This window comes from Armigeres subalbatus, chromosome 2, assembly GCF_024139115.2.
Source record: "Armigeres subalbatus isolate Guangzhou_Male chromosome 2, GZ_Asu_2, whole genome shotgun sequence".
Lineage (NCBI taxonomy): Eukaryota > Metazoa > Arthropoda > Insecta > Diptera > Culicidae > Armigeres > Armigeres subalbatus.
The window spans coordinates 82,429,114-82,441,165 of NC_085140.1; the positions used below are offsets into that span (position 1 = coordinate 82,429,114).

A 12,052-nucleotide genomic window follows, 5' to 3' on the forward strand; every position below is an offset into this window, starting at 1 on the left:
GATATTTCTCACATTTGTGGTAATATTTCTCTTACTGTATAACACCATATAAACCAGATGCTGCAAATTTTCCGACGTTCCAACTGTTGCGAAGTCGATGCACAATTGTGCGCTTAATTTTAAAGATTCTGACTTCCACTTGTCCACCTCATTCACTCAAGACGACGACAACGACATCGAATGCTCACTTTCCTTGCACGGACGGACGGTGACAATTGTCCCAAGTGTCTTTTCACACCTCTTTCAGTGCGCAAAGCTTCAAGAGCAGCATCATCATCGGTAGCATTCTTTGGGAGCATTTTCACATCCCCAATCTCACGGTTCGGTTGGCTCTGACGAGGATGACAACACTCTGGCAGGGTAGGTAGGTATGCTGCCCGCCGAGCGACGACTGCTCAGATTTTGCTGCTTTTCCAACGGAAAGTGTGTGTGTGGGGGGGAAGTACGTTGACGACAACAGCAATAATAGCGTACCACCTGAAACCAGGAGATTTTTATTGGGAAAAGGAACGTCCTTTTGGCATTTCTGTTGTACTGACAATGGAGTCTTGCTTTCGGCAGATATTTGCAGTTTATGATTCCCCTAGCGGCTGACAGTACGTCGTCAGAGTACAGGTGAAGATGGTGCATAATGCATATTCATTTTTTATCGGCTTCAGTTGAAAAATTTCTAAGCCCTATAAAAAATCATATTTTTCACATTTCTATTAGAATTTCAAGGCAGAGATTTCTTTTATTTTCAAATTGAATTCAGAGTGAAATACTACAACGAATTTGTTCTTACAGTTGAGAAGAAGCCTAAAGTTCATTCTTATAATATTCTAATTCAAATCCATGACTAATTCTATTAAGTATCAAAAAGCTTGTCTTGCAGTACATCCCCCTTTATCATGGTCTCGCTTTTTGATCTCTGATGTCGTCCAGTCAAGGACTTCGTTACCCAACAGTCATTCTTTTTAAATCGGATTTCCAATATCAAAGAATCAGAATCAAACTGCGGATGATGTGTGGTGAGTCGTGCGCGTTGCGAATTCGATCCAACAGATTTGTCACGTAGCATGGGATTCATACTTTTTTGTTCCTTAGTTATCTTTGTCACTTTCCATCTCACCTTTCTCGTACACCTAGATGTTTTGAAAAGCTTTAAGATCAGTTTAAAATTTATTTATTACAAATTTTGAATATTATTACCAAGCTGATCAAAATACTTATACTAAGTTTTTATTAAAAAAATAAGATACTTTCTGTCATTCTTCCATATCACTTTTAGGAGGATTAATGTACTTTTTTTTCAAACGTCTGGTATCAATGATGATGACGTGCTCGTGTGGTGATACGGTGGTGCCTGAAGAGCACTCCTCCGAAGAGGTGATTGCATTATCCGTTTTCCAATCCGTGTCAAGATGAGAGCACCCATCGATTCTACCTGGGAATCACGCTGACGAGGCCGAAGGGTATGCTCTGCGAAATGGAAGTTAGGACTGGGAAACGGTCGGATATTGGAAATGACGTCCAACGATGACAATCGAACGTGATAATGTGGTTTACGCTGTTTGTTTGTGTAAATTGATGGATGGATTTTCGTTGAATATATCATTTTCATTCACTTCTGTCTCGACTGATACTAATCAGTTAATTTTACGATTGATTGCAGGTAACATAATTGAATTTCAAAGTGGTTTAGATGTTGTTGAAGATTGATTCTAATGAACTGGAATTGCATTTCAAACTACTGCTACTACTTGAAAAATAAACTCTATGCTATTATTAACCTTATGATTGATTCGTTGTGTATGAATAATTCCATTGTACAAGTTTGAGGTACATTTTGTTCCATCGGTCTGATAACAATAAGTACTACGCTGACTTTTTCTCTTCAGAACCCCTTCGTAACAATGTTTTCCGCTGACTCCAATGCGCTTTGCTAGTGGCAATCCCATTAAACGATAATAATTAACCGTCCTCGGTCCTATCAAGCTTCTTTTGCTACACCAAGAGAGGAAGCCCACAATTTCCGTCAACTATCATCCGCCATCGAACGTATCGATCGGCGTCACGCGAGAACGACGATGGACGGCCACGTAGTCGTCGTCGTCGTCGTCGTTTCACATCGCTGTGGAAAACTTTCACTCTAATTAGAATTATTTATGAAACTATGAAAAATAATCCTTGCCCGCTCGGATGGGTCCTTCCGTTTCCGTTCCCTCTCGACGGCAAGTATTGAAATAATAGGATACTTAAAAATTATGTTTTAAGCTTCCATCGTGTTCGAAGTTCCAGAAATGTTCCCAATTATGCTGCAAGTGCAACAGTCTAAAAGTCAAAGCTCGAAAGATCGAATCAGGCTCTTATAACGTCAGGCGCAAAATGGACTGAGAAGATAAAGTTTCCACTCGGCGACCGATGTGCGGAAGAGGCTGGACGGCAGTGCCGTCAGTTTTCGTACATTATTAAGCCGATATTGGTGTTATTCAGAGAGAAGGTGAATTGGTTCATGGAATTTGGTGTTTTTTCTTAGATGATAGGTTTAGTGAGCTTTTAGAACCACTTCGTATTATTGCTTGGTTTATAATTTATATGTCTTCCACGAAAATTAACCAGAATATGTGAGCAGGAAAGACCATCCTTAGCATATGCTGAGGGTGGCTGTTATAGTCCTAGGAAATATTCGGGTTGGAAATTGTCTTGTCTTCCCTGAGCATATGAGTATCATCAAAATTTGGCACATGCTTCTATCTGTTCCTCAATTAAGATCAATTGTTTCTTTGAAACAAATCAGAATAATAGGCATATTTTCATATCAAATCATTTGTTATAATTATATTTTCAATATTAAAGTGAATTTGTTTCAAATACCATGCATTTTATTTCATAATTTAGGAGATTTATTTATAGGTTGATACGTAACACGCCTGCGTAACGCATACAAAGTGAAATTATAGAATTTATTATATAAAATGTTTACAAAAAATTACACCTAATAGCCGTGGAAAATATCTGAAAACTCAGAACATAGTAAATTAATGTCCAAGTCGGGTGGTCCAATACTCGGAAAATAGACAATTAACTTTGATTGAATTGGACTTGAGTTGCGTGCTCTTACCTACGCAACGCGGTCGGGTCTGTGCTTGACGACCTTCTGGCAAAGCGCACACTCTACTTGATCATGCATTTGTTGATGAAGAATGTGTGTAGCCGCCAGACATTATAAATACTCACGCTCACTGTGTGTGAATGTGTACACACATGTGGAAGCTTTGATTTGGGAAATGAACTGTAAGTACTTCGACTATGCGTCCGATTTGGAAATCTCGGGCTCATTCAGTTTTCGCTAAATTGCGAAGGCCGATGATCCTTCGTAGCTTAGTTGGTTGAAAGCAGCAGTCTGGCGTACTGACGGTCGTGGGTTCGAGTCCCATCGAAAGAAAGTGGTTACCTCCAATACATTTTCCGTTTTTCCTTTTTCCTCCAATACATTTCTTCCGTATAACGTGCATATTCACTCCTGAGTTTTCAGAACAATTTGAACCAACAGAGGCCTGAAAAATATGTGTTCTTTGGGTAAATCCACTTGAATGAAGTCAAAGCATTAACTGAAATGGGATGATGTTTTTGACGGGAAAGATCAACTGAATTGGGATGAGAAGTTAAGGATCAACATTGGGACAGAATTTGTATACTGGCTCGGTTATGACACATTTTTAGCGGCGTAGAATTGCCAAAACTGTCTGTGCACACCTCATTCTATATCATCCGTGCTTCCGAGAAAAAGTATCTTTTCTATTGAAAATACGGCATTTCAGATCCTTACTCTGGTTAGGATTGCATATTTCTTTTATCATTCGAAGTACTTTCTTTCACAAAATTAAATGTTATTGGTCTTCGATAACACAGGGGAACAAAATTTAACATTTTGCGGGTCCTCAGAACCAATTGATGTGTCTTCAGTAGATTTTGGTTCGCTGAATTCGAAACTGTCCTCAGATATGCTCCAACACGTCCAAATTTTGAGATATAGCTAGATTAATACCGCTTATTTGAAGAAATTAGCATTTTTCGAAAGACTTTCATGTAGTATATAAACATTATTTTAGGTCAATCAATATCCGAAATGGTATAAGCACATCTGATCTGATCACATCAATTGGCGGATCATCCAACCATATGCTCGGGTAACTGTAACATGTTTCCCGTTTCACTGTTATAAGCTGGCCATAGATAGAAGAAATTGCATTGGGATTATTGCAACATCCCCGCAGCATTTTCAACGCGAATAAAATGAAAAGTCCCCCACGCACGATTAGGTTGTTGACGTTTTCCGGTTTCTGTTGCGTAGCCGTCAATGTCGCTTCAGCTTGTATGCAATCATACACAAGAACGATCGAATGCAACTTATCGATTCGTTGATTGATTTTGCTAATTGATAGTTTTCCGCCCAAATTTCTACCATAGGAATATAGGAATCATAAATAGCAGGAATAATCAAAATATAGGTATAGAGCCGCGTATTTGCTTTATTCGAATGAACATGATAAAGGAGCTTCAATTGACAGTAAATACACCATATCACTTGAGCAATTATTGAAATTTATCGCGCCAGAGGAAATACAATATCATATTTACATTCAATAGAACTTACTTCAATGAAAACATATTATTTTTTTTGCTTAGACAAACCATAATATTGAATTCTTGTTACTTTCCTCTCAAAACCGTTCACAGAAAATAACCAGGTTTGTATATAAGTCTTCGGAAGTGGCTTGCATAAAACATATTTTGCATAAAACACGACTCGCGAGTGGTCGTGCTTTTTTTTCCTGCGTCGAAATTTATGTCATTTTTCTTTACGATTCGGCTGGCGGATTTGTGCGGATGTTAACATAATTAGTATTTTATAAACTAAAGTCTTTGAAGTGTGGTGAACAGAAGGGATAATGAAAGAAGTATTACTGCATCCTTGTATTGAGTTTGTGTGGAAGTGTCAAAGTTTTCAAGAAAATATCTTAGCTTAATAACTACCAATCTCAAGAAACCCAAGAAAAAAGATAACTTAAGAGCTGCAATTTTCGCGATCTGGGAAGAGGATTCGGTTCGGATCAAGGATGAACATGTGAAAATGGGATAGTTGAATTATGCTTCTGTCCGACAGTGGATATTCAATTAAATTCACTTACTCCACCGGACTTCTCTCCGGCTGTTACCTGCCGATTGCTTTGTGAGGATCAAGGGAAAGATGCTGGCACAAGACTAAATAATAAGATAAGTAACGAATTTCTTATATAAGTTACTTATGAATCTTTTAGGTACGTCACGTGGAAGCTACTCATTTTGTTGAACTCACCCTTTGTGTGGCAAATTTTTCGAGATTTAGCACACTGTTTATTGATCGTTATTGGTCTTCATATCCTCACATATCCTCTTCGTCATACTATTCACAATTTACAATGCACTTCTATTTGAATAATATCCTGTCAACTGTATTCGACTATACCTTCTCGTTATTTTCAACGTGTGTATTTTTATATTCATCAATTTTTATTTAAAACGATAAACTAAATATTTGGTTATTTCAGTTATCATCTTTTAATCAATAATATTTGGTATTCTATATAATAAAAATGAGTTGAGGTTTCCTTCCTGACGATTTGACTCGCGAACAGGTTGACCGATTTGCAAGATTTTATTCTTAATCGATTCGTTCTGGGATCCGCAAGGTTTGTATATATAAACAGTTGGTGAACTTAACGGGGAAATGTAAAAAAAATCATTTGAATACAATTTTAGGTCAGCTGTTGAGGAAAACAAAACATTTGAATTTAACATTAGCACATGCGGGGAGGGGTTTTCCATATATGATTCTTCTCTTCTCGTTTCAGAGAGCGAGTAATGGCGCTTAAACCTAGGCTTATTAGCCAGGGCAAGTCTAATACCTTGTCCCATCCCAGGAAGTTAAACATCTAGGAAAACGGAGTGACATAAATTTCTTAGCATGGTCACTCCCAACGTTTGAATAAACTTATCATATCATTTGCTTATGATGATATTCCAAAACTAAATTCCTACCAACCATCCAACTCCTTGACATCTATGAGGGCGTCGGTGAGTCGCTGGCCTCTCACTAAGTAGATGTCATATCATCATTTCCTTCCTTTCCTAGTAACGGAGAAGATGGGCGTGGCCGGCAATGGTAGTTTTCATGCTTTATCATTTTGGACCTCCAATTGGGTTGCTATTAATTCCCAAATAGTAATCCATAAGCAGTTGGGGTAAGAAAGTTAAAGATTATACATGACAGCTATCAGTATGCAATCTACGAAATACTCCGTTACAACGCAACGCAACGCAACGCACATTTCGAAAGATTAGATGTTTGTGATCCATTTTGGACCTTGATTGACTAGTAATTCTTTTTATAGGGTTAACGATGGTTGTCCCAAAATGCTCAAAATCATTGATTTTACGACATTTATTGAGGTATATCTCAAAATCTCGACGTGTTAGAGCAAAGCTGATTCGGATTCAGCGAGCCAAAATCTACTAGGGACACATTATTTGGTGTTGAGGACAAAATCTTGCTGAGCTGTGTAATATGCTTAAACTGATCAGTCGGTCTAGATTCCTCAACTACATTTCTTGAGATCTTTTTCTTCCGTGTTATAATCCATATCGAGTCACCAACGACAGTTCCTCAATTGGATACAATCTCTCCATGAAACATGCTATTTAAGGAATACTAGATCATCTTCGCCAAATAACTATTACCCCCCTTTTTTCGAAAAGTATGAACATTTCAATTGCAACAACAGATATTTCACTGATTGTTCTCGCATGAAAGGTTTCACTGGCTTCGGTGTTTTCAATGTGAATTGAACCACCTCACGAGTACTTCAGGAACCGTGTTCGGTTTAGGTTGCTGAGCTGGCAGCGGGGAATGGTCGTTTGGCCGAAAGCCATTTGGCCGAATGCCAGTAGACCGATCAAACTATTTGGGTGAAACCCATCTAGCCGAAAGTCATTTGGCATAACGGGTCATCCGGCCGAATAGGTCATTTGGCTGAATTGGACATTCAACTGAATAGGACATGAGGCCGAAAAGGACATTTGGATGAATAGGACATTCGGCCGAATAGGACATTTGACCAAACATGTCATTTGAAAAACGAGAAATGAGACGTCTCACTACTTACTTCTCATTTCTCACTGCTCACTGTAAAAAGTGAGAAGCGAGTAATGAGACGTCTCACTTCTCACTGTGGAAAGTGAGTAGAGAGACGTCTCACTTCTCAATTCGCACTACTCACTTTTTACAGTGAGCAGTGAGAAGTGAGTAGTGAAGCGTCAAACCTATTTTGCCAAATGACCTTTTCGGCCAAATGACCCTTTCGGCCTAATGGTCTGTTCGGCCATATGGTATATTCGGACAAACAATTTCGGCCTAGTGGCCTTCGGTCAAATGGCATTCGGCCGAACGGTATTCGGCCAAACGGCCCTTCCACCTTAGTTCTATCGAGGCACTCCGGTCGATGAAACCTGTTAAGCACACCTCTTACTTTCTTACAAAAATAATAGAGCAGATGCTTGTTTTGGTCGAAAGATCATTCAAGATTACAATTGTTTGGGTCCCATACCACTGCTCAATCTACGGCAAAGAGAAGGCGGACTCGCTAGCAAAGGTGGACGCACAGGTAGGTGAGGTTTATGATAGACAAATCTCGAACAACGAGTTTTTCCCATTAGACCATCAGAGTACTTTTCAGAGTTGGCAAGAAAATTGGACACATAACGAACTTGGACGGTGGTTATTTTCCATAATTCCTAAAGTTTCTGGGCGAGCGTGGTTCAGAAGTAACGAATTAAGTCCAGGCTTCATTCGCGTGATGTCGAAGCTCATGTCCCATCACTACTTACTAAACGCACATCTCTTCAGAATAAACCTTTTTTGCTTATGCAGGAATGGAACCGATTACGATGACATTGATCACGTAGTTTGGCACTGTTCGAAAAATGACGCCTCCAGAGAGCAATTATTGGATATTGGATTGTGGCCCGAGGTAAACATACCTTCAGGGGAATATGAGGTGTTTTGGGAGATCGTGGTGTAGTCTATTAGGACCCTCCTTAGCTTAACGGTAAGACGCGCGGCTATAAAGCAAGACCATGCTGAGGGTGGCTGGGTTCGATTTTTGGTGCTGGTTTAGGCAATTTTCGTTTGCGCATTCCCGGGTAGTAGCCATGAACAGAATAACAAAACATGATATGGACTTGATTAATATAAGAGATAAAATAACAGGCAACTATATCAAAAATTTGCACCGAAATATCATTTAAATATCAAAATATGCTATGGATAAGAACAAAGCAATGGCACATGATATTGATCACTTATTACAAATAGCATAACTTGATCTCCTTATGATATTTTAGTGCAAAATATTGATATTGTCGTCTGATTTTTTATCTCTTATATCAATCATGTCCATATCTCTTTTGCTATTTTATCAACATTTGATATTATTGAGCTATTTTCTTCTACTCGGGTTGTCTCGACTTCCCTGCGCATAAGAGTACCAGCGTGTTTGTCTCATGATATATATGAATGCAAAAATAGAAACTTGGCTTAGAAAACTGTGGAAGTGCTGAATGAACACTAAGCTGCGAGGCGGAAATGTTCCAATGGGGGATGCCTTTGCGTTTCCTTTGCGTTTCTGACATCAAAGTCTAATACTTTGTTTTTTTTCTTCTTTTTCCAAAGCTTTTTTTTTTGTTCTGTCTCTGCTTTCATGTTCCGTAGACCTATGTAGCTCGGACCATCCGGAGGATGCTCCCAGTCCAACCATATAAAGTATCGAAACGTCGGCTCCAGGGAGCACGTTCACCAATAGCTTGCTACTACCGGAGATGACTCCCGGATGTACAATTTTGTTTGATGACATGAAACCAGACTACTCCAATGCCATTTGTGCTGAGTGACAGCCCAAGAGTTGATCAAAAGCTTCACCCAACACTTGGATATTGGAATAGTTTGCTCAGGACCAATAAATTTATGTGATGCTTCATTACGAGCTAACTCATCAGCCAATTCGTTTCCAGCTATGGAAGAATGGCCAGGTACCCATATAAGGTGTAAAGTATTAACTGAATTCAGTTCCTCAATTTGAGTAAGACATGCGATTACCAAGGATGTTAACGATCATTCAGTAATTTGCGTTCGATCATTTAGTAGTTTGTCAATAACACATTCCAGAAGCTTAATTTCAAAATATGTTGTATGGTGGACTTCTAGTGCGAAGGTTTTTCTACAACTTTGCCTAATGGTTCGTTATTAGAATTCAACTAATAACGGAGGTAGAGCGCTAGTTGCAGTAGCTTAAACTAAATGATTGGAATTTTGTTATCATTTAGTCTAAGTTAATGAAACTATAACTATAACTCCGTTACTAAAGGAATTCAAACCACGAACCATTAGGCAGAGTTGTAGAAAAACCTTCGCACTAGAAGTCCACCATACAACACATTTTGAAATTCAGCTTCTGGAATGAGTTATTGACAAACGACTAAATGATCGAACGCAAATTACTGAATGATCGTTAACATCCTTGGCGATTACTAACTTCGACCTTGAGTTGGCCGAGGCGAGAGCTTTAATAGCTGCTTGGCTATCTGAACAAAAGTATATTACTTTGCTCATAATGCGTTGCTGCAGTGCAGATTGCACTCCACACATGATGGCAAATATTTCTGCTTGAAAGACAGTGCAGTGTCTACCCAGTGAGTGGGACTGTTCCAATCTTAGCTCACGCGAGTAGACACCTGCACTTGCTCTACCTTCGAGGAGGGAGCCGTCAGTGTAACAAATAATGCTGTCCGACATCTTCTTCTTATTGGCATTACATCCCCACACTGGGACGAGCCGCCTCGCAGCTTAGTGTTCATTAAGCACTTCCACAGTTATTAACTGCGAGGTTTCTAAGCCAGGTTACCATTTTTGCATTCGTATATCATGAGGCTAACACGATGATACTTTTATGCCCAGGGAAGTGGAGACAATTTCCAATCCGAAAATTGCCTAGACCGGCACCGGGAATCGAACCCAGCCACCCTCAGCATGGTCTTGCTTTGTAGCCGCGCGTCTTACCGCACGGCTAAGGAGGGCCCCCGACTGTCCGACATACTTCTCTCCAAATAGCCAGATGTCCACTCATCCCGCGAGGAGAATTGTGTTGAAAATGCCCTATAAGGAAACTACTAACGTGTGTGAGATGGAAGCAAGGAAAATTTTGTCCCAATTAACCATAAGCGGTAACAACGAAGTGTGTGTAGAACTGCGGTTTACAGGATTCTCTTCCATAAAACCGAGTACCCATAGTCAGTAAGTACAAGAAAATGCTCCTTTTTTGAAATGTATGGGTAGTGGGGCCACGTCGAAGAGAACATCGAGATCAGCCGTGGGAGGTGAAGAGAACGCACCAGCCATTGCCATTAGGCACATCCTTTGAAGATGGCCTAATTTAGACTGAATTGTCCCCACTTCCCCCTTTTGCCACCACACAAGACATCCATAAGCCAAAATTGGTCGTACAACTGTTATGTAAACCCATCGGTTCGTCGGCATTGGCCGAAAGCCATACACGCCTTTTTGATTCTGAACTTAATGTTAGGAGTCCAGGAAAGCTTTGAATCCAAAATTAGACCCACATACTGTACTTGATCTGTTATATTGATTTCAGAACCAAAAAGATGTAATGGACGAATACCATTAGGGTCACGTTTTTCCGTGAAAAGAACAATAGATGTTTTATTCGGATCGACCGAAAGGACATATTGGCGACACCAACTTTCAACTACCTGAAGAGCGTTTTGCATCAGGTCGAATAAGGTAGTAATCCACAAACCCACTATCAATGTTAGATAGTCGTCGGCAAATCCATAGGTAGGAAAACCGCCATTATTAAGTAACCTCAATAGCGTATCTGCAACGAGATTCCCTTGAGAGCATCCGCAGACACTTAATTTCCTATTCGTTGCTTGACGTAATGTCGAGTAGAGATCTTGGTTTTTAAGCATCTGGTTAATCCATTTGGTAATTATATTAGGTAGCCCATGTCAACGTGCGGCTTCCAATATTGCATCGCATAAGAGTATCAGCGTGTTAGTCTCATGATATAGATGAATGCAAAAATTGGAACTTGGATTAGAAAACTGTGGAATTGCTAAATAAACTTTCGGACTTTCGGAGAATCCCATCCGGAGGATGCTCCCAGTCCAACCATACCTCGAGCACGATGCCACGGCACACCGTCCCTAACACCAAAGGTCCGGTTGAGCAGCTAAAATTCCCTGACCCAAAATTCTAAGCCCCATCCATTCTCCAACATTGTAAACCAAACCTCGAGTCACTACAAGTACAAGTACAAGTACCCCTTTCCCCCTTTCTAACAGTAAAAAATAAAATTATTTCGATTGTAGATATAATAAAGAATCGTGGCTCCGTAAAGTTTTATACACGCCTGAGTCTGGCAAAAAAATGTTATTGTTACTTTTGGTTTCCTTTTCCTGCTTCGATATAGCGATATCGATATGACCGATATATTGAAGGAAAAATATCGATGCTAAAATGTTGGATATCGATAGTCCGATATACCGGAAATATGGTAACATCTTCACGATCAGAGTTTGCAGAAATTGCTCTCAATAGATAACGAACAACGATTAAAGAGAGGCAAAAACTGTTCCGAATCATAACAAGCCATGATAACAAATTTATAAAACTTGTATACAAGTGCGAAAAATCAGAATCGGGTAGGCAGCCCCCACAGAAAAATTGTGATTCTCGCTTTGTTTTTGCTCCTTTCATGTTGGTTACTGCACAGCTGTGTAGAACAAGTTGAAATGCATCGTCAGAGCCAGTGCTCCCACGTTTGGAGCTTTCTAAAAGAAATTTATCATGGGGTATAACACACATAGTACATATCGTATAAGTATACAGAGATGATAAGTGAGAGACTTGCTCTTTCTCTGTAGGATTCAATCCTTGTTCAAGATACATTAAACA

At 39.6% G+C, this 12,052-nt stretch overlaps 1 protein-coding gene and 1 non-coding gene across 4 annotated transcripts in view; both read left to right on the top strand.

Moving 5' to 3' along the window:
- LOC134209513 (bifunctional heparan sulfate N-deacetylase/N-sulfotransferase) overlaps window positions 1-12,052 on the top strand; it is a 612,835-nt gene that overhangs the window by 188,599 nt on the left and 412,184 nt on the right. The gene's annotated exons all lie outside the window — the stretch shown is intronic.
- Window positions 3,353-3,427, top strand: Trnaa-ggc (transfer RNA alanine (anticodon GGC)). Its single transcript has one exon. It is a non-coding gene; the product is annotated as a tRNA-Ala (tRNA).